The 27,269-nt window shown below is 37.8% G+C and overlaps 1 protein-coding gene across 1 annotated transcript in view; it reads left to right on the top strand.

Annotated features, from left to right (window-relative positions):
* Positions 1–27,269, top strand: part of NCOA1 (nuclear receptor coactivator 1) — a 164,888-nt gene that overhangs the window by 52,125 nt on the left and 85,494 nt on the right. The window contains exons 3-4 of the mRNA XM_081101281.1: positions 14,917–14,971; positions 26,697–26,852. The gene's annotated coding sequence lies outside the window, so the exon portion shown is untranslated. The remainder of the gene's footprint in view (positions 1–14,916; positions 14,972–26,696; positions 26,853–27,269) is intronic.

The following is a 27,269-nucleotide window of genomic DNA, read 5'->3' as shown; positions in this document are numbered from 1 at the left end:
ATGTGAAGGTATTTCCTACAGGTTTATACCTGGGCAAGGAATAACATGTATCACAACTTATTCTTTTGCTTGACTACTAGTGGGTTTCTGGACATTAAATCTGATACTTTGCCTAGTTTCAGAAGTCTAAAAATGTTATTTTAAGAAAAACAACTATCTTTAGAATTGAGATAATATGGCTTAGGAATTTAATATATATTAAGCAAGTATAAAGTCTGTCAAGTGGTAAATCTAAAATTACTATGAATATTTAAAAGATATTTACAACACTAAGATTCCAGTAAATACATTGATAAAGTCATGCCCATTAGGTTATAAGGGGATATAGCATAAACAAATGTTAAGAAAAGAGTTAAACCTTCTGGATAATTAAAACAATAGTGAATCACCTTTTTATACTTACTAAATAACTGTAATAAAATAGTCCATAGGGAATCAAGTACTTAGGCATTGCTTTGGCATTGGTACAGCTCATTTGGAGGGTGGTATGGTAGTATATCTTAAAAGCCTTAAACATATTTATGGCCATTGATTTAATAATACTACTCTTGGACATTAACTCTAAGTAAATAATTCAAGGAATAAAAAAGCTGTATCAGCTATATTCACAATAATATTTCTTATAATAGTAAAAACTGAAGACAGCCTAATTGGCTAACAATGGGAAATTTGATGTTTTATGATAAATAAATACACAAATAGTTCATATTCAATACATAAGCACTGTGACAACAGGGATGGTAGCTTTTTTGTTCTCTACTGTAGCACCAGTGCATAAAATAGTTTGACTTATAGTAGTTACTCAACAATTATAATTATTTTTGAAATGAACAAATCAATGGAATAATATTAAGTTAAATTTAAGTATACACATATAGAACCTGTTCTTAAGTACCTTAATGAGTAAGGAAGATGTGGAACAAGTTGGTTGATGAAGAGTTTTTTGGAGAAATTTGAACTTGAGTTTGAAAGTTCAGTAAAATATGGATTCTCTTGGGACCTAGGAGTTGGGAAAGGCATTCCAGGAAGAAGGTCAGTATAAGGAAAGGCCTGACAGTAAGTAGAATTGACTGGAAGGCAAGGTAGGAGCTGACGGATATGTAAAGACAGTGCCCTGAGCGGACTTGTAAATCAAGCTGATTAGGTGGGACTTTGTTCTGTAGTATGGGAAGTCATTAATGGTTTTCTTTGAAAGTTGGTGTTGAAAGAGTTATTTAATTCAAGGAATTTAATTTGGCATTGGTATATAGGGCCGGTTCAGGCAGGGAGATCAGTTTAAACTATATTGGAAATACTAGAGTGGAACTTCGTGTAGAAGTCCAAATATAGTCATTGTAAAGCTATTTTTGTTTCATCTTGAACTATGGATAGGAATCTGATAATTTGTTCCTTTGCACTAATACTATTTTTATTAATTTTAAGAGTTAAACTTGGTGATGTAAAGAGACAGTGCTATTAGAAGAGTAAACAAAAATATAATACAGGAAAAATTTTACTGAAATTTTGTTTAAAATCATTCACAAAATTGTTTAGGGTCAAAATAGGACACAGTTAAGTAATTCCTTCAGCTTCATGTATGTTTTTGTAAGTCTTCATTAAAGACAGAGGAAAACTATATAAACTATTACTGTTTGTTCTGTCAAAATATTGCTAGAATATCTTTTTAAAATTATCTTCTAGTGAAGGATCATACCATTAAACTTTTTGAATTGAGAACCTAGTTTTCTCTCTAGGGCTTTATGAAAAAGTTTTTTTGTTTGTTTTTCCCTAGCACTTAATATGTTAGTGGCAGTTGGGTAGTGAAAGTTGACATTTATGAAACAGGCCATTGTGGTGAATTAGGTTTATGAAATTTATTTGGAATAAACTAAGAAGAGGTTTTTAAAAAACCAATTTGTTGCCAGTAGTTGTGCAAAAACTAATTCTGTATTGTTTATAAAATGGAGAAACATCATAAATTAAATTATCTCTAGATAAACATGTGCAGATTCCTTTTTAAGAAATAGCAAGCATTTTACCAAGCAGTTGACCAGTATTTTTGAGCATTAATGTTTAACATTCAGAATTCAAAATGTAAACGAAAGCTTTAGATGACAAAAAGATGAATTTTTAATTGAATTCACATGACAATTCAATTGAATTGTTTGAATAGTGGTTCAGAACAGTATACCTAAGTGAATTATTTTATGCTAGAGGCCCAGTCCACAAAATTCTTGCACGAGTAGGGTCTCTAGCGGCTGTCGGCTACCGGCCAGGGCTTTCCTTTGTTCCGCACCGCCCCCTGGTGGTCAGCATATGTCATAGTGAGCAGTCAAACTCCTGGTCAGTCGAACTCCCAAGGGGACACTTTGCATATTGGGCTTTTATATATATAGATTTTCAGGTTTAGAGGTTGAGTTGGAAAGGGCTGTGCCAAGAAGATGATATTTTACCTGAATCTTGAGTATGTATTATTTGTTCTGCATGCCAGATGCTGGGTTTGTAACATATGCATAAGACATTGTCCTTTCTTTAATGGACTAACAAGTGTTTATAAACTGTGTGACAAATATTTAGATAAGGGAACAAAGATTAGTATGGAGAAGGGACAGGAGGAGAGGAAGTGTTAGAGCTTTGCAGAGAAGGTGGCATAAGTAGGACTTGAATGATGATGGATGGACCCACACCTCCTGGAGAATGGGGCCAAGGGTTGTTTTTGATATAGGATGTGCAGTATGAGGAGATGCATAAGGGCTTTCTTTCTTTCTGCTCATTAAATATAGATAAACATTTTGACTGGTAGGTATAGAAAAAAACCTGTTATATACCAAACCATTTCTTATAGAATTCATTTAGGAGACCTTTAAATATTAAAGTAAGTATTATCTGGACTGCAAAAAGTTATGAAGAAACTAGAATAGTTTGGCTGATAGTAGGTACTCAACAATTGTAATTATTATTGAAATGAACAAATTTCATTTGGGACAGTGGAAATGTTCTATATCTTAATTGTGGTTACAAAGGTGTTTTCCTTTGTCAAAATCCATTCTGTTGTATATTTAAATTAGGCTCATTTTATTGTGTGTAAATTTTATCTCAGTAATGTTCATTTAAAAATTGTGAATGTATTACATATATCCCCTTTTATGTTTAATAATAAAGATTTTTTTTTTAAATATCATAGGTGGGCCAGAAAAATAAAATTGTCTGTGAAATCACAGTTCTTCCATATTTGTACTTAGATTAAAAAGACGGAATTCTTAAGGAAGAGATTTTCAGCTGTTTGTTATCAAACTAAATGTCCAACACAAGACTCAGCATATTAATCATATAGCAGTGAGCAGAATAAAAGTCCATACTTTCATAGAATTTACTTTTTAGTGGAGGAAGGAGAGGGATACTACAGAAGAGAACAGAGTAATTCATTCCAGGTAATTAAGTGTTATGATAATGTGCCCTTCATCGGAATCAAACCAGGATCCTTCCATCCATAGGCTAACACTCTATCCACTGAGCTAATCCAGCTAGGGCTGGATAATTTCGATTGATCAATCTTTTAAGTTCACTGATTCTTCTGTTATTGCCATTTTAATATTGGGTTCACTCAGTGAGTTTAATTTTGGCTATTGCATTTTTCAGTTCTGAAATGTCTACTTGGTTCTTCTTTATATCTTCTATTTCGTTGCTGAGACTCTGTTTTTCCATGTATCTCAGTAGTTTGTAATTACTTGGATCATTTTACTGATACCTGCTTTAAAATCCTTGTTAGATAATTCAGACATCGTTGTCCTCTCAGTACTGGTGTCTGTTAATTATCTTTTTTAAATTGAGATTTTTTCCCATGTATTGCTTATTTTTTTTTCATAAGTATGATTATTATTAAAACAAATTAGGAGAATCAGAATAAGGAGAAACTGAACCAATCAAGTTGTATAAGCTCAATTTCTTTTTCTACCAAGTAGATATAGTAATACCTACTTCACAGATGTTTTGTAAAGAATACACGAAAACACATATGTGAAGTATTGAACCCTGTCCCTGGCATATAACAAATGCTCAGGAAATTTGAGTTAATTTTTTTTTCTTTTTCATGCTTATAGTATTTTGAAATCATTGTCAATTATATAGGGAAGAGACTCTTTAAAAGTCGTAACTCCTCCCCATCCCCAGCTAGTTCTCTAAATTGTTATTACTTAATACGAAGATCAGCCTGTTCTCAATACTGCCTTAGTTTTTGTTAAACCTAGATAAGTCTTCTTGTTTGAGGCCCTAGGAAATTCATCCACTTTCTTCTGTTCCTTAGAGAATCTTTTCTATCTCCAACCCCTATCCAGGGCAGAAGTGGATTGATGTATTGTTGACGGCTTCCCTCCTTACTTGCCACCTTACATTTTGCTTTTAGTATTTTACAACTAAGCATTGGGGGAATGGTAGAAGCAGGAAGAGCTGGAGAAGGTGTGGTGATCTTGACAGAAAAAGACAGAGATGTTACCAAGCTTAAGAAATCCTAATAGCTTCTTTTAAAGCTTTCAGTTGTCCCAGACTCTTGCTGAGTCGGTAATTGGAAGCTCTATTGAACTGATGCATCTTAATATTTTCCCTTTGTCTTGAAACCTGTTTGACCTTCACGATGGAAGTTTTTTCTGAGAAAGTGACATTTAGGTTGAATTTTGAAAGATGAGTTAGGCCAGTGATGGTGAACCTTTTGAGCTCGGTGTGTCAGCATTTTGAAAAACCCTAATTTAACTCTGGTGCCGTGTCACATATAGAAATTTTTTGATATTTGCAACCATAGTAAAATAAAGACTTATATTTTTGATATTTATTTTATATATTTAAATGCCATTTAACAAAGAAAAATCAACCAAAAAAATGAGTTCGCGTGTCATCTCTGACACGCGTGTCATAGGTTTGCCATCACTGAGTTAGGCTTTACTAGGTGAGGGAGGAAAATGTACAGGCAGACAGAACCAGCATATCTGAAGTTTTTGAAGTAAGAAAGGAGCATATTGTATACTGAAGGTACTAAAAATGTCAGTACAGAAATAAAGATGGTGTGGTATTGACAAAAGGATACACGCATAGATTGTTGGAACAGAGTAGACAGTCCAGAACTGGAACCCACACAAATATAGCCAATTGGTTTTTGGCAAAGTTGCAAAAGCATATCAGAAGAGAAAGAATAGCTTTTTTAGTAAATGGTGTTGGCTTTGCATTCAAATGCAAAATAATGAACCTTGATTTATACTGCATACCTTATATAACGATTAACTTCAAATGCATCATAGATCTAACTGAAAAATGCTTTTGGAAGAAGGCATATGTCGAAAACTTTGTGACTTGAGGTTAGGCGAGACACCAAAAACATGATTCATTAGATAAAAATATTGGTAAGTTAGACTTCATAGAAATTAAAAGCTTTTATTATGTGAAAGACACAGTTAAGAGAATAAAAATATAAGCTATACATTGAGATTAAATATTTTCATATTCTGTATCCAATAAAGGACTTATATAAGAATATATAAAAAACTCTCAAAACTCAACAATAAGGAAACATAATTTAAAAATGGACAAAAAGATACCTCAAAAAGGACATACCATTGATAAATGAACACATGAAAAGATGGTCAATATCATTAACCATTGGGGAAATGCAAATTAAAACCACACTGAGATACCACTACATACCTATGAAAATGACTAAGATAAGAAATAGTGAGAATACCAGGTGCTAGTAAAGGTGCAGAAAAACTAGAACTGTCATATGTTTCCGGGGACCATAAAAAATGGTATATACATTTCTTTTAAAAATATATTTTTGAATTAATTTAAATATACAGAAAAGTAGCAAAGATTAATACAGATGCCCATATATCTCAGTTTCTTGATATGTTAACAGCTTACAAAACCATGGTATATATTTCAGGACTAAGAAACCAACATTGGTGCATTACTTTTAACTACATTCCAGCTTTTATTTGTATTTCATCAGTTTTTCCACTTAATGCCCTTTTTCTGTTCCAGAATTTAATTCAGGACAACCACATTTTGAAAATAAGTTTTATTTTTATTTTCTAAAAATTCTTTCTTATTCATTGATTATGATATCTTATGAACAGATTTTTCTTGTTTTGTGGACACATTGGCCTCTTGAATCTCTCTGAAGATACCAAGTAAAGTTAAGACATTCTATTTATTTTGGTTACCTTACTCTTTTTCCTTTGGGTCATTGTACCCCTGCTTTTTCACCTTGGTGCCTCTCTTAGTTTTTATTAATTAGCTGGTGATTCTTGGCTATTCTTCTTTACAGTATTTTCAAACAAAGGTCTAAATAAGTAGTCATCCAATTTGAATATATACAAAATCCCTTCAGGGCCCAGCTTAAATGCAGTCTAAACCTCACAAAAATCTGATTTAGTAAGTCTGGGGTTGAGCATCTAAACCTGTGGTTCGCGACCCCTTTGGCGGTCGAACAACCCTTTCACAGGGGTCGCCGAAGACCATCCTGCATATCAGATATTTACATTATGATTCATAACAGTAGCAACATTACAATTATGAAGTAGCAATGAAAATAATTTTATGGTTGGGTCACAACATGAGGAACTGTATTTAAAGGGCCAGAAGGTTGAGAACCACCAATCTAAACACTTCAGAAGTTTGGATGCTTGTAACATCTTGGTAAACTGGTGAAATTCTGTAAAGGTCAGTATTCTTTAAAGATTTTTATTATTTACTAGAGGCCCGGTGCACAAAATTCATGTGTGTGTGGCGGGGGCATTGGGGGATGTCCCTCAGCCTGACCTTCAGCCTCTCCAATCAGGGAGCCTTCAGGGCATGTCCTACTGACAGCTCAGGTCTGCTCCCCATGGTTCTCTGCTCTCTGTCGGGCCTGCCTGCTCCACACCACAGCGATGGGCAAGCAGGCCCTGCGGGGTGCTGCCTGCAGGCCATGGTTGCCTGCTCCTGGGTCGCTGGGTGCTACCTGCGGGCCATGCTTGCCTGCTCGGCTCACATTGCTGGGGCGCCGCCACCAGCGTCCCACCCAGGCCGCTATGGGTGCTGCCATCTTTTTGTCATGGAGTGATGGTTAATTTGCATATTGTTCTTTTATTAGATAGGATTTTTTTCAATATGTTTTATTGATTTTTACACAGAGGAAGGGAGAGGGACAGAGAGTTAGAAACATTGATGAGAAAGAAACATCAATCAGCTGCCTCCTGCACACCCCCTTCTGGGGATGTGCCCGCAACCAAGGTACATGCCCTTGACCAGAATCGAACCTGGGACCCTTGAGTCCTCAGGCTGACGCTCTATCCACTGAACCAAACCAATCAGGGCTAGATAGGATTTTTTAGAGAGAAAGGGAGAGGGGGAGAGAGAGCAAGAAACATCTACGTGAGAATGAAAAATTGATCAGCTGTCTCCTGCACACCCCCTACCAGGGATCAAGACCCAAATCTGGGCATGTGCCCTGACTGGGAATTGAACTGCCAACTTTTTGGTGCATGGTACTTTGCCCAACCTACTGAACCCCCAGGGCAAGGTCAGTATTCTTTAGAAAGCATTGATTTCCCCAATGAATTTCATCCTGACCACCGGGCTCTGTAGGTTGGCTTCCCGCTTGCTGTGGTAAATGGGAGGTGGAGCCCCTTTTTTCTTTATCATGCTCCATGTAGAGACAAGGCTAATAAACTGGGACCTGTCCCTCCCCCAGCTTCTGCTATAGGAAGGAATTTATCTGCTGTGACCAGCATTTACTATTTACTATCAGGGTTGTACTGGTTGCCTTTGGTGGTTTTTCAGTTATTCTATGTCCTGTCTATACTCCAGGCCCACCTGACATGAGATGTTTAAGAAGGAGAAACGAAATGACTGGGCTCAGTCTGCCATCTTGAACTGGAAGTCCACTTGTTACTTTTAAAGTGATGTTGTTTTATAATGTGCCAATAAGTATTTCTTTTGAATTCTCACATAAAATAAACATCATAAAACCAGTAGTAGGATTACAGTTTACTCATGCTTATTCAGATGTTCAAAGAAAATGTAGCTTGTTCATTTTTTTATAAGTCATGTCTTCCTTTTGATGAACCCTGGTCACATGGTAACTGGAGGAAGAGTATCAGTCTTAAGTCTGGTAAACTAAGTCTTCTTCAGTAATTTAAATGTATCTCTTTGGATATTTCAGTCTCTGTTTGAATATTAGTCTTTCAGTTATCATCTCTCCTCTCATACCTTTCCACAGTGGAATCCAGACTTATGGGTTGGATGTATGTGGCTTATGTGACCTTGTAGTAGTAGAAGAATACAAGGACCCTCAGTCCATGTGCCATCTTCTTCGATTTTTCACTGATCTCTCCTTCAAAGTGATTGGTCGGGCTATTTCCTGGAATTGTGACTAGTAGGGTGCCATCAGAACTGTCCTTGGGTGTTCCTCAGATGTCTACAGCTGAAGTTTAAATGATGTTACTTGAGATTTATTCTGTTGGTTCCAGGATGTGTTGGCCATCTTCCCAGCTGTCACACATTACCTGAGGTCTGGCTAGGGTTTTCCATTGGCCCCCTAGCCAGGTGTTCTCTTTTCCAGGCCTTTACTGTGGAGTTACTTTGCCCCTATCACAGTGACCTCTTCTGGAAAATTCACCATCCAGCATCTTAAATTACCTTTCTTCTACTACTTGGGAGCACCGAGGAATTTCCCAGTGCCTTCTATGGCAATTAGGGGAAAGGGAGATTCCAGAGCCAACCTTGTGCCTCTCTTCACTCTGATTGTGCTTCTCTGCATTGTTTTGATGTGGTTTTCTCCAGCTTTTGCTAGGGCGTGGATGAGGAGAGGTAAGAGGTTGGTGTGTGTGTAGGGGGTGGGGAGTGCTCCTGGAAGGCAGTCACTTTGCACAGTCTCAACAGGAAGAACAGAAGCTATTCCAACTCCCAGATTGCTTCACTCCGTCAAATATCTCTTTCCTTTTGCAGCCTCTACCTGGATAGGGTAATGTGAGTATTGGTCTAATCGCTTTTTCCTCCTGTCTCGGTCCGATTCTTTATCTCACTGTCCTTTGGCCATCATCAGGAATTTGAGGCTTTAATTTGTACTTTCTCTAGGTTTAATTCTCCTTCTACCCTAAATAGCAGGCTTTCTATTATAGCTGTCATGACAGAAAGGATATATGCTCTCTAGGGTGGAAGAAACTATAATCTGAGTCTTTCAGGCCTGGTCAGAAAATAGTAGCGTTTTAAAAAATTCCTTCTTTTGGAAAACCAGTTTTAAGAATTATATCCTATTACAAAATCTTTTCTTTAATTAAGAAGGTAAATCTTAATATTTCTAGTAGGTGAATAAACATAATATTAAGTGTTTTCATAATCATTAGGGTATATGCCTTCATTCCTCTTCTTTTTCAGAATTTCCTTATAGATCAGCCGTGGGCAAACTACGCCCCGCGGGCCGGATCCGGCCTGTTTGAAATGAATAAAACTAAAAAAAAAAATATACCATACCCTTTTATGTAATGATGTTTACTTTGAATTTATATTAGTTCACACAAACACTCCATCCATGCTTTTGTTCCGGCCCTCCGGTCCAGTTTAAGAACCCATTGTGGCCCTCGAGTCAAAAAGTTTGCCCACCCCTGTTATAGATATATCCTTTTCATTATAGTATAGACTAGAGGCCCGGTGCACGAATTCGTGCATGGGTACAGTCCCTAGGCCTTGCCTGCAATCAGGACCATCTTGCTGCCACCCACCCTGGTTCCCCATTTGCCACCTGGTGATGGGAGCCTGATGGTCAGGGAAGGGACTGAGAGGTCGGCCATTGTTGCCCACTTGCCGGCCTCACCCTCGCCGTGGATCGCCATCTGTGTGTGGGGCGACCAGCTGGGTGGGGGGCTTGGCCTGGTGCCTCCTGCATCCCCTGCCACCCACCCAGGTTCCCCGTTCACCATTGGCAATTGGAACCTGCCAACAGGGGAAAGGGACCAAGAGGTGGTCAGTGCACCTCATAGTGAATAGTTGAGCAGTCGTTCTTGTAATTCTGCCATTATGGTTGCTAGGCTTTTATTATATAGGATTCTTATATGATTATGTTTCTAAAACATATTTTAGTTTTTATTTTATTTTTATTAAATCCTATAATTTCAGGATTACATTGTATCTTAATAATTTTCCCAAGCAGGGAAATAGTCTATGTCTCTTTTTTTCATATCTTATTTAATTATATACAATAAGGTTTTATAAAATTTTGAAATATGACTTTAAAATACAAGTCTCATATTCTTTTTACATGAATCTTTTCCTTTTTGATTTATGTGTGTGTTTAAGGGAGTAAAATGCAGCTTGCAACTCAGTTCCTTCTGCCTTGTAGCTCTTTCCTGAGTGATCCCATAGTACTTTGTGTACTTGCCTTTTCTAGTGTTCCTCTATGTTTACTAGAGTGTGATCAGCTCAGGGACAGCCACTCAGGTATTGCTTATCTTTATTTTCCTTAGTGCCTAACAAATCCCTGCTCTTAATAATGGGCATGGGGAAGTTATCAATTCATATACTCCTTCCCTGACTTCTTTTTCTCCATAGTACTTACCATATTCTAATATAATATACTAGGGGCCCGGTGCACGAAATTCATGCACTGGGTGTGGGGGGGGGCGGGGGGGAGAGTGTCCCTCAGCCCAGCCTGCCCCCTCTCACATACTGGGAGCCCTCAGGCGTTGACCCCCATCACCCTCCGATCGCCTGATCGGCCCCTTGCCCAGGCCTGACTCCTCTGCCAGAGGCGTCAGGCTTGGACAGGGGACCCCCAACTCCCCCGATCACTGGCTCTGGCCCCCGCCCAGGCCTGAGGCCTCTGGCCCAGGAATCATGCCTGGGCAGGGGACCCCCATCTCCCTCTGATCGCTTGCTCCACCCCCCGCCCAAGCTGACGCCTCTGACCCAGGCTTCAGGCCTGGGCAAGGGGACCATCATATCCCCCCAATCCCCGGCTCCGCCCCCCACCCAGGCCTGACGCCTCAGCCAGAGGAGTTGACCCTCATCACCCTCCAATCACCAATCACCGGATCGACCCCTTGACCAGGCCTGAGGCCTCCGGCAGAGGTGTCAGGCCTGGGCAGGGGACCCCCAGCTCCCTGCGGTTGCAGGCTCTGCCCCTGCCCAAGCCTAACGCCTCTGGCCTAGGCGTCCGGCCCAGGCAGCGGGGACCTGCAGTGGCAGCGGGGGGGCGCCGCGATCGTGGGCTTCGCTTTAGGCCCAGGCAAGGGACCCCTAGCTCCTGGGACTGCCAGCTTCGACCGTGCCCAGCTCCCATCGCTGGCTCCACCCCTACTTCCTGCTATCACTGGCCAGGGCCGCAAAGGCGCCTGATTCTCCGATCATGGCTGGGGGGCAGGGCAAAGGCGGCCCCAGGGCCGCCTTTGCCCTGCCCCTCAGCTCTTAGCTCCCCCCTGGGTTTCCGATCACTGTCAGTGGCAGGGGGCTTCTTCCTGCTTTCCCTTTTGCCTCCCTGCGTTGTGCCTACATATGCAAATTAGCCGCCATCTTGTTGGCAGTTAACTGCCAATCTTAGTTGGCAGTTAATTTGCATATAGCCCTGATTAGCCAATGAAAAAGGTATCGCCGTACGCCAATTACCATTTTTCTCTTTTATTAGTGTAGATTGTTTACTTATTTGTCTTATTTATTGTCTGTCTCTTCTCACTAAATTATAAGTGCCATCAAGGCAGGGATTTTTAACTATTTTGCTTACTACTGCATTTCTGACACCTAGGAGAGTATCTGGCACAAATGTGACCAGTGATTACTTGTAGAATGATTAATGAACTAATTGCTCAAATTTAGATAATTGCCTGATTATACCATATGATCGGTACAGTATGATAAGCATAAACTTCTGGTATAGAAAAAAATAGTAATGTAATTATAAAGGTGTTAAGTTTAAAAGCTGGAAGACCTTACTATCATCTAATTCTGTTTCATTTTGTGAAATGACCAAGAAGTGAGATGAGTTGATTTAAGCCGAGTCAGTTTATTGTAGAGATGGAATAAGAATTTAGAACTCTTGAGTAAAACTTAATAATTAATAGTGGCATTTGTATTATTGGTGGAGTGCCCTCTATGTCCCTACCTGTTGCCAGTAGAAGTGGGTTTCTTGTGATGTCGCAAGGAAAGTAAATTCCTGAGACTCGCACAGTAGAGTGAGCAATCTTTGTTTGCATGGAATTAAACCCTGGGTTTCCAAGGTCCCATTTCCCTCCGTCACGCCATGGCAAAAGTCCAGCTGTGTCTTCAGCAGAGCCAGGATTAAAGCCACTGCCCAGAGTCTCTGCCCAATATTAAAACATCGTCCAGTCCAGCATCTGCTAGGTTAGCTTTGTTCCCAGCTGTAGTCCATTGCGTGTGAGATTCGCCATGTGGCTGCTGAGGCCTCATGGTGGGCTAGCGCACAGGTCTGTGTGGGTCAAGGAGCAAGCGAGAAACAGGAATACAAGAGAGCAAGAGCTGGTAAGAGAAAGAATTCTTTGTCTGGGGATTATGTATTCCCAAATTTTTACCATCTTTCATTGGTGTCCACCCTCTTAGCCAATGATCTTTGTTCCCAAGTTAGGCTGAAGACAAGCACTTTCCCAACATCATCCAGACTTCATTGCACATATGCCTATCTTCTTTGTTTGATCCCTTTCCCCAGTGATCTGCAGGAAAAGGACTGGTGGTTCCCTGGGTAATGTGAAGTTGCAGCTTCCTGGTGAAGCTGCCCCAGATGACATGCTTATCATGTCTGGCCTCCCGTTTGCTTCTTTCCTATTATTAATAACCAGGTAATCACAACGGTATCACCTTTATATATCAAAGAAGCTTTTCTTGATATCCCAGTAAATATCTTTAGTATTTTTCTTTCATAGCACGAACACAATTTACAATTGTGTATTTAATGTCTCTCTTCTACATCAGATTGTAAGCTCCATAAAGGCATGACTTTTGTCTGTTTTCTTTATTGTGAAATACTCAGCATCTTATACAGTGCCTGAAACATGTTAGCCACTATATATGATTTATTATTTCATAACTGAGGAGGTTTGAAAAGAGGATTTTTGATGAAAACCTGTTTTTACTAACAAAGGTTGTGAAAAATTACTGGAGTGGCATTATATTAAAACCATAGGTGCCTTCTTAGGCTTGGATTCATATAGTTCTAAGCAACCTTGTGTTCTTATTTTTTTTTTTTCCCAAGTAAGCTGCATTGCTGGAAAGCAAATTCACTGACTGCTTGGCAAGAATATTAGTTGAGTTTATAAGATATTGTTCGTTCTAAATGCTACGTTAGATTTTGGGGATCACTATTGGATAAGGTAAAATGACCCGTGGAGGTACTAGACAGTGGGGCTGAAAGATCGAGCACTTCAGTGGCTCTGGAGAGAAGTAATAATCTTGAGGCCCTTGCCCAGCCTCGTTACTATTGCTTCATTTGATGAAAATCAAAAACACTGTTTTTCTCCTCAAATTGCTATCCCCTCCTACTTTTCTTGTACTGTTTTGTAGCAGTAACCATGGTTACTCGTAAAGGCTCCTTGGAGCTTTAAAAACATGTCAGTTTCACAGCTGGAGGCAAAGTGATCTAGATAAAAGCATAAGAATAAAGCTTACAGTGGTGTTTTGTTTTGTTTTTTCCCCCTGTTAGAATTGAGTTCTTTCATTAGGGAACACTTTTCCTGAAGTGAAGTGTTCTTTGTTCCCAGTAGAGCAGACAACATTTTCATTTAAATTAACACTAAGTTAGCACCTGGCTCTTTTGTTAGAGTCAGGAAAAGGGAGGTAATGCTACCACTCACCTGTCCTCCACCTGAACCTACCCTCTCTCTATCCTCTTCTTTCTCTTATCTATTTCCTTACCGCCTTCCCGGCTGATACTGCATGATAGTGATACTGATGGTTGAGGCTCAGATGGAAAAGGTTGTGAAGTTGCAGCTTTGGATTAATGGGGGGAAGAGGAATAGAGGAGGACTAACATTTGGTGTAGTGCTACCAGGAGCGTATCTGCCACAATCAAGAAGAAACCAAGGCCAGGTCTTGTCTGAAGGCCAGAATAAGTCATCTCTAGAAGGAAGGCTTGGAGGCAGATACTATTTTAAGGGATGCCACTGTTGAAATGGGAAAGAAAATCTGTATTTATTAAACATCTAGTATATATTGAATACCTGCATTGGTACTTTCTATTATATTATGTTCTCTCTTATACCAGGCTGAAAGGACTCTGAGAATTTTAAAGTGACTTATAATTGTTTTCTTTGTGATGATTTTCTACTCTGAAATCCTGCCACCTTAGCTTATAGGTGATTTATACCATCTTTTTTCTTGGTGTGATATAGACTTGCTTGTACCCTGTTGTTGTTTTTTAAATAAAGTTTTGTTAGAATGCAGCTACCGTGCTCATTAGCTTATGTATAGTCTATGGCTGCTTTTACAGTCCAAAGGCAGAGTTGAATAGTTGCTACAGAAACCATATAGCTTGCAAAACCTAAATGTTTACTATCTGGATCTTTACAGAAAAGTTTGCTATCCCCGATCTAGATTGGAATGGATCAGTTCATCCTAGACCAAGTATGAGAATGATTATTTTGGGAGGAAAGCAAGCATATTCTTAGGTTATATTCCTTGTGGACATTAGAAAAATGGCAGGATGAAAGAGGATGCTGGGGATTTAGATGAAAGTGCTGGGCTTACTGAGCCCTTTTAAATCAAAAGTTTAAACCTAAACTGTGAAAGGAAACTTCAAATGTAAACATCGTACTTTTTACATTACCATTTTCTGTTTCTACATACATACCTGTGTCCATAGTCTCACATGGACTTGCTCTGATTCTGTTATCATTTGTATACTCACATAAATGTAGACTTACGTAAGTATTTTGACTGGAAGTGAGCACCAACATCTTTATTTTACAGATGGCAAAAACTTGAGTTCCTAAGAAGTTATAATATACCTGATTTACAAAAGCAGGTTAGTGCCAAATCCTGGGAGTAAAATCCTGGTTTTTATGTCTGATTTCCTGCTATCTTGCAAAGAGGCATTCAAATATGAAGTCTACCCGAAAGCCTCACCCAGTATATCTTTAGTTTTAAGTAGGACTTCTTAGAAAACTAAAGAAATGCTGAAAAGAAGAAAAGCATTAAATCTAGATTCTGATTTAACTCTGCTACTGATATCTTTGCAATTTTCTGTAAGTGGACCATTCTTTGATAAACAGAAATAAGAATTTAGAAGACAGATTAGGCTTGTAAGGATGACTGTAGACTCAGATCCAGATATTTGCTTTATTTCCTGGTAAATGTGTAGTTATTCAAGTAAACATGCTAATATATTCACAGTCCCTAAGTAATTTGTAAGGGGAACATTGAAGAATCCAGAATCCACATTGCATAAGTAGGTTATATGAATGTGTTTTAAATGTTTTTCTTTTGTGAACTGAACAAACTATAATTTATAATTCATTATAAAAAGCCTTAATGTATGATTTCACAACTTAATGAAAAAAAAACTTCCTTAAGAAAATTAGCTGTTGCTTGAATAAAAAGACAAAAGAAATACACCAGAAATTATAACCATTTTGCTTTCATATTCATGATAGAGATATTGCCATGACACTCAGGGAAGAGTCATTATTTTCCTTAAATTTAGTATTAGAAAGACCTCTCACTTTATTGCATCAGAAGATAATCATAGAATTTCTTCTTACTGGTTCCCTAGGGACCCATTTTAGATAAGAGAAATCCTAAGAGAAGCTTACACAAAAGATCTACATTGTAAATTATAATATAAGAGCTTACTCTGAAGAGGATTTATAGAGCCTTATAAATTAATCTCTACAGAATTGTGTAATTGTTCCTTATTGCTCTCTGTGATAAATCAGGTCCCTCTAATTTCTTTACTTTTACATTGGAAAAAGTTTTTAAAATATAAAAAGTTTTTGTAAGTTTTAAGTGTTTTAAAGTTTTCTTCTTAGTAATATAAGTCATAAGCAAATACATGTTACAGCTCAATAGACTTAACCAATCATAATTATAATCTTTCAGAAATTTAAGCAATTATAGCAATTCAATATTTCATATATTTAGTTTTATAGTTTTATTGAAGGCCTTCCTCCAGGTGAATTGTTCACCTAAAGAAAATGAAATGGCCCAGCTGGTGTGGCTCAGTGGTTGAGCATCGACACATGAACCAGGAGGTCACAGTTGATTCCCAGTCAGGGCACATGCCCAGGTTGCAAGCTCAGTCCCCAGTAGGCATGTGCAGGATGCAGCCAATCAATGAGGATTATCTACTTTACACAAAGTCCACTGATTTAAATGTTAATCTCAACTAAAAAATACCTTCACCTTTGTGAAAGCAAAATTTAAACTGGTGGTTGACCATATACTTATGGCTTAGCCAAGTAAACCTATAAAGTTCACCATCACAGGTACCACGTAAGTGATTAATTTCAGTGGGGACAAAAAGATTCCTCTGCATTTTTATAAATCACCTATGAAAAAATTGAAATTAGTATAAGAAATATTAACAAGTTAAAATAAGAAAGAAACATGCATGGGCACGGCCAGGAATATATTCATATATTAGAATCATATTTAAATGCGACATTGGAGAAAATTTATGAACAAGTATTACATAATATATAAATCAGGAAATTTTCAGGGACCAACAATCAAAATGAAGTTGAACTTAGGAAAATATTTTTAAAGAATATGAATTTTGACCAAATTTTGAAGAAAATGTACATACTGTGCATATGGAGTTGGGAGATAATCCTGATAAGTAGATTACCAAGGGCCTTAGGAGAGGCTTGGGGAAAGAAAGGCAGGGAAAAACTGAAAGAGAGGGCCTTGGATATGCATTTTATATTTGTTTAGCTAGGCAATTAAAAAAAAGTCTGAGAGTTAATTAGGAGGGAAGTGATTAAATAGAAACATTTATTAAAGGTATTGTTCTGCATGTATAATGGACTAGATTGGCTTCTAAGCCCAAGCACAGGAGATGAGAACCTGGGCAAAGATGTATAAACAGGAAATTGACAGAACTTTATGATTTAGTGTTGGAGACAAGAGAGAGATCATACTAATTTTGCCTAAATTCTGATACTATAAGAATGAGGGTAATTTTGACAGTGTTGTGGAAATATAGAAGATGGGCATGTAGAGTCTGAGTAGTGCATACTCAGTAGATATTCTATTTGGTAAACGGCACTGTATTCTAATATCCAATAGTCCACTTTGAACCATAAAATATGATACCTTCTTATTAAGGAATTTTATTCTACTTGGTATAACTAGCATATTTTCATTACAAATTTTTATAAAATTTACTATTTGAAGACATCAGACATATCAGATTTCTGGTAAATCGTATTTAACCACCAACTGTGTAATTAGTATCTACTATGAAAATGAAAACTGAAGAATTTCAAAATGGGGGGTATTTAAGATTATTTTCTGAGAAGGATTTATAGAGGATGTCAGATTTAAGCTCTTGTAGATATGATTTGAAAAGTTTTACAAAGTGAGGCCAGTGGGGCAAGTGAGAACCCCAAGTTGTAGGCTTAGGTATTTCCGAAATAAAAAGTCTTAAAATAAAACTTTGTTAACCTGGATTATTTTATAACTTATACACAGCCCCTTTACCTGCATATATATATAAAAAAGGCTAAGCGACCCGCCAACCGACTGGCTGGTAGTTAGGAGGCACACTGATCACCAGGGGGCAGACACTCAACACAGGAGCCACCAAGCAACAGCAACTTTGCAGAGTGCCCTCACACACTCCGGGACCCCTCAGGAGATGTCAGACTGCCCGTTTTGGCCCGATCCCCGCAGGCCAGGCTGAGGGACCCCACCTGCTGGAGGGACCCCGCTCACTCCGCAGATGCCCTTTGAGCCCCCAATGCTGCCCCAGCTGCGGCAGGCTGGGGAAGGACCGTGGGAGGTTGGCTCCAGGGTGTGTCTGGCCCATCTCACCCAGTCCTGCCCCGCCAGCCACCTTCAAATTAATTTACTTTCAACGTACACGAATCCATGCACCGGGCCTCTAGTTATGTGTGATTAATCATTTTTAATTAGCCTTAGTCCTGCCATTTAAATTGGAGCCCTGGTGACCTGAAACTGTAGCTTCAGTTAGTCATATAATTTACCTTTCTTTTCTCACTCCCCATTCTCTTCTTTAGACTATCAGTCTCAAAAATCCGTGGAAGTGTTGATCATTTCTTGAGGACAGCACATAGGTTATGTTTCCCATTTGTCATTCCTTATATTGCCATCACACTGTGTATGCCTTTGTTTTCATTACTTTGTTTTGCCTGGAGCCTTAACAGGGCATTAATTGGGATGTTCCTTGGTCCAGAACCACATGTTCTTACTGTTATCATTGTGCTTTAGCTTACCTCCTTTTGCTTCTTTCAATGATAGTATTGCTTCCAGTGTCTGCTTCTCAAGCCCCATTCTGATTTGTGTTCTCCAAACCGTATTGCCTCTTACTGTTACTGCTCCCATGGTAAATCTCTTCTTAGATTGTATCTATAACAGTATGTACTAGTGTGGCATGCATACTGAAAGAAAATTGCATTTATATTCTGAACTTTAGTTTTCATCAAGTCAAACTGATTTTCTTTCCAAGTAGTCTGTTTTCAAGGTTTCAGTACATGTTACCATCTTACAGTACAAAAATAATATCTGCTATTGTTAAGATTTGTCACTTACAAAGTTACTAGAGAATGAAATATTTAAAATATTCATGCAGTTTACATAGAAAACTTTCCATGATCCTATAACTTCAATTTACAAAAAATACTGTTTATTTATAATCAGTCAGTGAAGCTACATTTTTAACAATGCTGGGAGAAAAGGATTTAACCAGTTAACTGCCACGATATTTTGAATTTAATTTAAAAAGGTCTGCCGCTTGCATCTATAGATGCTTATGGTGTACAAATGGTTAATAATTCCTGAACATCTTAATGCCAGTTCTTTTCCTGGCAGTTTTATTAATTGGGATTCCTCTGGAGATCATTCTTTGGAAAACAAATCTTCCTTATTCCACCTTTACCCAAGAGGTCAGAATACAAGTATTCCTTCCTTTGTATACACTTTAATCTTGCTTAGAAGGGTTATGTCTTTCCCCCTTAATTATTCCTTGTCACTACATATGTAGTTTCAAAAAAATATCCATTATAATTAAAATCAAGAAGAGCACTGGGACTTCAATGTAACTGTCAGTTATATTAATTATAATTTACTGAATGGTTACTGATAAACATTTTAAATAAACTAAATTCTTTTCTAGTAGGAAAGTAATAACTAGCAGTGGTTTTTTAATAACTGATTTGAGAGAAACATCGCTTTGTTGTCCCATTTATTTATTGCTGGGGTCCAACCCCAGCAGGTCCAGGGGTCCCCAAAGGTGTGGACGGAGTCGGCGAAGAAGAAACGACACAGAGGCAGTGTTCAGTTGATCAGCAGCCTAGCCAGGATCTCTAGCCAGGATCTCCAGCCAAGTTCTGTTCAGGATCTCCAGCGAAGTTCTGGTTAGGGTCTTCAGCCAGGTTCTGTTTCCATGTTCTCTAGCTAGGTTCTCCAGCCAGGTTCTGTAGCCATGTTCCCTCGCTAGGTTCTCCAGCCAGGTTCTGTCACCAGGTTCTAGTCAGGTTCTCTTGCCATGTTCTATCCAGGTTCTGTAGCCAGGTTCTGTCTCTAGGTTCTTCAGCCAGGTTCTCTCGCTAGGTTCTGTCTCTAGGTTCTGTGGCCAGTTTCTGTCCAGGATCTTTTGCCATGTTCTCTCGCTAGGTTCTGTCTCTAGGTTCTGTCTCCAGTTTCTGTCCAGGATCTTTTGCCATGTTCTCTCTAGCGAAGTTCTTCTGTCTCTAGGTTCTGTGTAGGTTCTGTGTCTGGGTTCTGTATCTAGGTTCTGTGTCCAGTTGTCTTGTTACATCTGTATTTATACCAGTTGATTCCAATCCTATCAATCTCTATTCCAAAGGTTAGGGAGTTTCTTATCTCCATTCCAGGGAGTAAAGATTATGTAGCTTAAGCATGATTGTTCATAGTTAAAGTGATTAATTACCCGCCTGGCACTAGTTAAGGGGTTTTATTCCCTCCCTAACTTCAGGGGAAAATCCCTACCTGGGGAAACAAACTTTCTCAGAGAGGTGACCTTGGTTAAAACACATAGTGCCAAGAAGGTGAGCAAACATATTAAGAACAATATGCCATATATGCCAGGTCCCTTGAAACAGCAAGGATGGACCGGCTCCCAGCAATTTATGTATTAATTGTTGTTCTTTGTATGTGCCCTGATCTGGAATCAACCTACAACCTTGGTGTATTGGGGCAATGCTCTAACTAACTGAGCCAGTTGGCCAGGGCTAATTAGTAGTTTCTTGAATAATAGTTCTCTAGGTGATCAAGACAATTTATCTTGATTAATAAATAAGAAAATAGAATTATTTGAAAGATTTGAGTTATGCTCCTTAAAATACTGTTCTGTAACCTCCTTAATTCATTCATTAAAAATTTATTATCCTTCACTAAAATGTAAATTTTAAAGTATTATTTATTTAGTATGTTAAGCAGTATTCTGTATGCCCAACCTAAGAAATGAAATTTAGGAATATAATGGAAACTCCTTGTGTAAGCCTTTCTCAACTCATCCCTTTTCATGTCTCTCCCCAAGTGTAAACATTATACTGAATTTTCTAAGTTATTTTAATTTTTTATAGTAAGTCTTACTACATATAAATCTGTACCTAAATAATATAGTTTATTGATTGCTTATTTTTGAACTTTATAAAAACTGGTATAGTCCTGGCTGGTTTTCTCAGTAATTAGAGCAATACAGGAGGCAACCTATTGATGTGACTCTCTCACACTGATGTTTCTCTCTCTCTGTCTCTCCCCTCCCTTCCACTCTCTCTAAATCAATGGAAAAAATATCCTCAGGTAAGGATTAACAACAACAAAAAAGGTATATTGTGTATGTTTTTCTTAAGATTTACTTTTTTTTGTCTTTGTTTTTGTCCTAAGACCTACTTTTAAATTTCTAAAATTCATTTTCATTGCTGTGTAGGACATTGATTTTTATGGCTAGTTATTGAATATACAGTGATTTCTACTCTTAATCCCTAATGGGTAAGCAGAGGGTACAGAAAGGGGAAAATGAAATTGTTTATAAAAATTAATTCTGGAAAAGAAACTTAGGAAAATTTGTAAAATGGAGTTGAAATTGTGAAAATGTACGGTGATAATAAATCTTAGTATACTAGGACTAACCAAAACCTTGAAGGGAGAAAAATAGTTTTAGGCCCCCCCCCCCAAAAAAAAAAGATTTTTATAATGCTCTCCCACAAACGTCGTTATTTGGATTATGATGGCATGAAGTTGGGGGAGGGTGGTAGACACACTGAGCATAAAAGCCTGTGAGTTCGATGATTGTGCTGGTGGTGGGGCATGTTGCATTCCTGGTGTCTTTGGGGGGAAGTATTTGTGCTTTATTGGGGTTTATTTTGCAGGGACTCTTGACTACCTTTGAGTACTTTTTAAGAGTTTGTTTTGTTTTAAAGGGATTGGGTTTGTGCAGTTTCAAAATAATTATTGAAAGTGGGCATTATGCTCTTCTACCCTCAACTTTTGCTGGTTTTCTCCTCTTACCTTGACTCATTTTCTCTTTAAAAAAAATTTTTTTTAAATTGATTTCAGAGAGGAAGGGAGAAGGAGAGAGCGAGAGATAGAAACATCAACGATAGAGCCCATCAACGATGATCGGCTGCCTCCTGCATGCCCCACACTGGGGATCAAGCCCGCAACCCAAGCATGTGCCCTGACTGGGAATTGAACTGTGACCTCCTGGTTCACAAGTCAGTGCTCAACCACTGAGCCACGCCGGCCGGGCTATCTCTCTTTTTAAAATTGATATTCCAGCTTTAATTGTCCCCTTCCTTAAATATTGGATTGTCTTTGTGGTAATTTATTCTCTTCTCTTTTCACTTTTCCTTGGTCATCTCATCTACTCTACTACCAGGGATTCAAAAAACCTTTTTTAAAAAAATATATTTTATTGATTTTTTACAGAGAAAGGGAGAGGGATAGAGAGCTAAAAACATTGATGAGAGAGAAACATCCATCAGCTGCCTCCTGCACACTCCCCACTGGGGATGTGCCCGCAACCAAGGTATATGCCCTTGACCGGAATCGAATCCGGAACCCTTCAGTCCACAGGCCGACGCTCCATCCACTGAGCCAAACCAGTTAGGGCTCCAAAAACCTTTTCATCTCACTTCTTTGGAAGTCAGCTGGACTTATCTATTTGGATGTCATATTCATTATTAATGTGTACATAACTGAATTCATTAGCCTCTCCCTCAGACATCTGTTACTGCCTGCAAACTCGGTCTTGACTAAATGGCACTCATGTCTATCCCATCTCTCATGCCAGGAAACTTGGTGTTTGTAGGAGCTTATTTAGAGACTATAATCCTGAATGTAAACAAAATTTCAGCCAGAAAAATGCCTCATTATAGTATTGTTTTTAACAGCATGAAGAAACAGTCTAAAGTCCTGTACTACTTACTGCCTTGCTTAAAACCGGTGACACATACACACATAGGAATATTTTATAGACAATACAAGCTATGTAGAAGACTATTTAATAACATGAGAAGTTATAGATAACTTTAGTGAAAAAAAAGGTGCTCTTAAACAATATGTATACTGTGGTACCATAATCTGTATTTATAGAATAATAAATATATAAATCTTTGCATTAATTCTAGATGGAACACTTGTGGGTGATTTTTATTTACCTGCATTTTCTAGACTTGTACAGTAAACATGCATTACTTTCATAATTTATACATGCAGACTACTTGGCCTCTTGGTTGTTGTTTTTTTACCCCCAATTCTTATTGATTTATTCCAGTATCTCATTCGGCCCAACTGTTATTACATAAATCCCACTGCTCACTGTGTTGGAATTAAATGATCACAGCAACCCTCTTGCCTCCATTGCTCAGCTACCAAAGCTATCATCCTGAAAATCTTAGCTGGTCGGGTCGTTCCCTTGCTTAACCTTTCCAATTTAAGTAGCTAAATGTTCACTTCCCCAAACCATCAAGAATAGAGTAAATTTTGAATATTTTTTCTTACGATTTGATCTGAAAACCTTTAGCAAACTAGATTTTAACCAACTCAAGATTTAATATAACATTTTCTTCTAACCCCAACCAGATCATTTTTGACAAGAACACAGATATTTATGCCAGATTTGGGGGATGCAGGAAGAGAAAAGAAAGGGAGAAAGCGAGAGAGAAAATATGAATTGAACTCAGGCATTTGCAAATTTTTGCTCTTTGCTTGTCCCTTCTGTTTTATCTCTGCAACCTGTCACACTTTGCTCTTGCTGGGTGTTTTTTTGTTTGTTTCTATTCAAGGGACAATTTATCAGTTTTCTCGAGTATTTAGCCAGTAGGAACAAATACCCACATAATGAAAATCCATTCGTTTTAGTGCCAATTATTATATCAGCAGATCTTATTAGGAGTATTTATTGAAGCATGCCATGCTAATAGTCCCAGGGTGTAATTATACTTGCAGATTTCTCATGCTTTTAGGGAGTTTTTAACATGTTCCAGATGGTTAAGTAGGAAGGAGTAGACATTTTGTACTGTATTTTCAATTATGATTAAGAATTTGATGTTACTACTTATGTTACAATTATTGCTTTTGTTAGGTTAAAACATGAGAGGAATTTAAACAAAATATGTAGATTCTGTGGGTTTTTGTTTTTTTAAGTATTTCTTCTTTTATGGTCAACAATTAACAGGACCTTTTAGATTCTTTTCCTCTGGTAAATTAATTGCTTTAATTTAAGCATCATTAAAATGAGATAATTGAATGTTAAGTAGTAATTCTTTTATGAATGTAGTCCCTAATTTATTCACGGAAAGTATTCACTTGGGTTTGTTTTAGACTTAAAATTACATGGTGAACCTTCTTGAAAAAACTTACATGAGATTGAAATAGTATAATTTTCCAAATTGTTGAAGGTTCTTCGACCGTTTTCCACAAGCTAATATGACCTTAGATTCAAAATCAGTGGACATACCAGTATACTTCAAATTTTGCCAGTAGTAGTACTGATGACTTCTCACTCATCTATTCATATTCTCTTCTATCCTTAACTGACCATTCATCTACTTTCATTTGAAAGGTATATAACGTGTGAACTTGGAATAGTACAGTTAATGGATCATAGGGATCCAAATCCATAAACCTTGGCTTCATTATGACCTTAGATTTACCTGTATTAACCAGTTTGCTAACTTGTTAGTTGACTTGACGAAATATATTGTTTTTCGATAAGAAATAGAATATTCAGTAATTCGATTTACCACCTGTATATTTTCATAATGTAATTACTGTGAGAAAGAGGACAAATTGGCCTTAATCTTTAGGCTAGTGTTATTGTCCTTGAAGTTCTCTTCAAGATGTCTTCCATACAAGAAAACAAGCAAAAACATAAAATATATAATGCCAAAATTATATTTTTGGTAATGAATAAGGTAGACTATTCCTAAGAATTTTGTTGGGATGAAAGGAATAGTTTACATTCTGTATCATCTAGTAAGACATACTTCCTTATAAATTGCCTTTAAATATCTTTGTTCAGACTTTCCTGTTCCACATCTCTACATTGTGCTTTTCTTGTTTCTCCCCTGAACAACCTGCATTCTCAGCCTCTTCAAACTCCTCAGTACTTCTTGCTCATACCCACTCCACAAATTCTTTACAGTTTTTCCAGGTAAAATTCTTAACCTTTCTATGAAATTCTTTAAACTCCTTCCCAGCAAGATCAAAGTTAGCCTAAACTAAGACTACTAAAAGCATGTCTTTGGGGAGATTCAGTTTATCTTGTTATAATAAACTAGCATTAAATTGGGATTCCTATTTCCAATGATATTGCTAAATTTAATACAGTTTGGTTTGTTGAGCATGTACAACAACTATGGTCAGGTTATTATTAATGGTTCAATGTATGGGTCTGTATGGGCAGTTTTAATTTTTATTCTTATTTGTGTTTATTTAAGTTTTTATATATTTGTCTCAAAAAATTTTTTATACAAAAGATGGGATTAATTTTTTTCCCTTTGGGATTAATTTTTAAAAGAATGATTCACACTAGGATTCCATTGAATGATATATTTTAGTTTTACATATAAAGAATAATATTTGCTTTATAAAATTTAGTGTATGCCAGACTTTTTCAGGGGTATCTATATAAGGGTTACATGTGATGAAATTTAGACTGATTAGTGGAAATACCTCTCTGAGTTAGTGATAGGAGATGATAACAGTATATTGAAAAGCAATTCTACTTTGGGTTTATGAGACCATCTTTCATTTAATAACCAAGCTAGAATTTTTCCTTTCCCCTTCTTTGCAGTATCCCAGCCTCTACCTCTTTACCCAGGCTGCTTCCATCATGAAGTGGAATGAGTTGTTACTGTGATTCCCTTCATCTTGGAGACAGGGAGGGGTTACTTACCCACCTGACCCTTTTTCTGGTATATGACATTTGAAACACCCTTGCCTTCTTGAAACATTTAGAAAATTGTAATAATGGCACTCAGTCCTCATCTTTCCTAAGGTTTTCTTTGTCCCTTAATATATATCTCATGTATTTAAAATCCCTTTTTTTTTTCTCTCTGAAATCACAGCATCTCAGTGTTTGATTGAACTTGGGCACTGTATATAAATCGAGACTATATTTGTGTGTGTGTTTAGGCACCTTTCTAAGCACAGATCATGACTTTGCATTCCCCACTGATCTAATTTGTTACCCAGCTGGTGTTGCTCAGTGGTTGAGCATTGACCTATGAACCAGGAGGTCATGGTTTGATTCCTGGTCAGGGCACATGCCCGGCGTTACAGGCTGGATCCCCGGTCGGGGGGTGCAGGAGGCAGCCAATCAATGATTCTCTCTCATCATTATTGTTTCTCTCCCTCTCCCTTCCTCTCTGAAATCAATAAAAATATATTTTAAAAATCATCCTGTGTAATAAAAGTCTAATATGCTACGTGCCCGACTGTTCAACTGTTCAACCAGTCACTATGACATGCAATGACCACTAGGGGGCAGAGGCTCCGACTGGTAGGTTAGCTTACTGCTGGGATCTGGGCAAGGTGGGCTGGACACGCCCTGGAGCCCTCCCGCAGTCCCTCCCGGCCCCATTTGTGCACCAGTGGGGCCCCTCGGCCTGGCCTGCGCCCTCTCGCAATCTGGGACCCCTTGGAGGATGTCGGAGAGCCAGATTGGGCCTGATCCCCGCCGAGCAGGCCGAGGGACCCCACTGGTGCCAAGGCCTCTAGTGATTTATAAGTAGAAAGAATAAACATATAGTCAGAAAAAAAATTAAAGACATATAAATGAGTCTTTCAAAAGATTAAGGGCAGAATGTAATTAGGCATTATGTAAGTAGCAGTCTTAAGTAGGAATATATATTTAATCATCAGAAAGGACTTTAACTGTAAAGTTAGACTTTTATACACTGTCTTTGGAAATATTTTTCCATTTGGCCTTAAAGGTTATTTTTCTTTACCTAGCATTCTGACCTTTATCATTTCTTAAACAATAAAATGACAATCTAACCTCCCTCTGCTTTTTTTTTTTTTCTTTTCCTTTGCTTTAGTTTTTTGCATAATTGTCCTTAAATGAGGTGAGAGTGAAGAGATTAGAGCCATCTCTGGAGAACATCTTTACCCCATTCCCCTGGAAGCTAACCTCAGGAGCACTAACTTGACCCTATCTGTTTTGAGGACTCATTATGAACAAAGAAGTCTCCCAGGTAAGAATTGTAGCTCTGTTTTTAAAGAGCTTTGTCTCTACAAAAGTATGGAGAAAATGACTACCTGTTGACTCTTATTTTTATGGAATATATGATCTGAGAAGCTTCAAGGTTATCATAAAACATGTATTGACATTTCTAATTGAAAATGTTCCAAAAGTTTTAGATTACACTTTATAAGCTGCTTAAATGCACATTGAAAGTAATATAGGCTTCAATAAGGGAATATTACATAAGTACCTGGACTTTATGAAAGAGAAAAGGAGAAAAAAATAGAATAATCTAGTAATTGAACTCTGGCTTAGGTTTCTTATTCTTTAACTCAGTGTTCAGTGAATGAGTCTGAGAAAGTCTTTATTTTCTTTATGTCACAATGAAAATTTTTATCTTTTCTATTTCCCCTTAACATTTATTAAA

This window comes from Myotis nattereri (genome assembly GCF_964212035.1).
Source record: "Myotis nattereri genome assembly, chromosome: 10".
NCBI lineage: Eukaryota > Metazoa > Chordata > Mammalia > Chiroptera > Vespertilionidae > Myotis > Myotis nattereri.
Note: the sequence above shows the minus strand (reverse complement) of the source record. Positions and strands in the feature narration are given on the sequence as shown.